The sequence below is a fragment of the Capsicum annuum genome, chromosome 5 (assembly GCF_002878395.1).
Source record: "Capsicum annuum cultivar UCD-10X-F1 chromosome 5, UCD10Xv1.1, whole genome shotgun sequence".
Lineage (NCBI taxonomy): Eukaryota > Viridiplantae > Streptophyta > Magnoliopsida > Solanales > Solanaceae > Capsicum > Capsicum annuum.
In genome coordinates this window covers 49,586,210-49,587,112 of record NC_061115.1, presented here as the reverse complement: position 1 = coordinate 49,587,112, position 903 = coordinate 49,586,210, and positions in this window count along the sequence as shown.

Genomic DNA, 903 nt, shown 5'->3' with positions numbered 1-903 from the left:
TTTAAAGATTGGGTTGGGTAACGGGGGTGGTACCTGGTCTTGGTTGGACTTGGTATTCCCATTATGACAAGGCCCCGGTTCGGATCGTGTCAAGTTGGTATAAGAGCCTTAGGTTCATGGTCAATTGAGGAGTCCACAAAGTCGTGTCGAGTATAGTCTCTTTTAAGGGTGTGTGGCGCGCCACATTTATAAGAGAAAGGCTATAAGGCATTTAGGAACTTTTTCTCTTTATTTTTGTTTTATTTTCAAGCTTGGAGTCTAATTCCTGGAATCTTCTCTAATTTCCGTTGTTTGCCTTTTAGATAATGCCTTGACGATCTGATGTGCATGGAAACTTCTCTGTCCCAAATGGAGACAATGTTGATGGGACACTAACAGCGCCCAAGCACACACACAAGTATACGTGGTCTACCAAATAATATAGTGGCCTTCAAGAAAGCTGAATATTGATTCCACAAAGACTTGATTTAACAACGATTTAATTCTAGTTCACAGTTTAGATTAATTTAGTGCAAGATTAACCAAAAAGAGTTTGAAAAATTGTAAATTAAAAATAAAGTAAATAATGCAAAAATTAAATTCTTGGAACAATTAATGGAGAAAAGTCCAGGGTTAAAGCACTCCGAACAATCATACTATGTTTTTGAATTTCATCTGCTAATTCACTTATCTTGATTGTTGATTCGTAAGGTTAATTGCATGATCATAGTTTCCCAACCTATAATCTTTTACCTAAAGTGGATATTACAACTACATTGTTGAGTGGGGCTGTAATAATTCAATTAATTTAATTAAAGCTATCATCCTACGTATAAATCAAGTAAGGCATCTAAGTACATTCTTGTCCTAGATGCTAAGTTTAATTTTTTATTTTATAAAAGAATAAAAACCCAAACTTTGTTT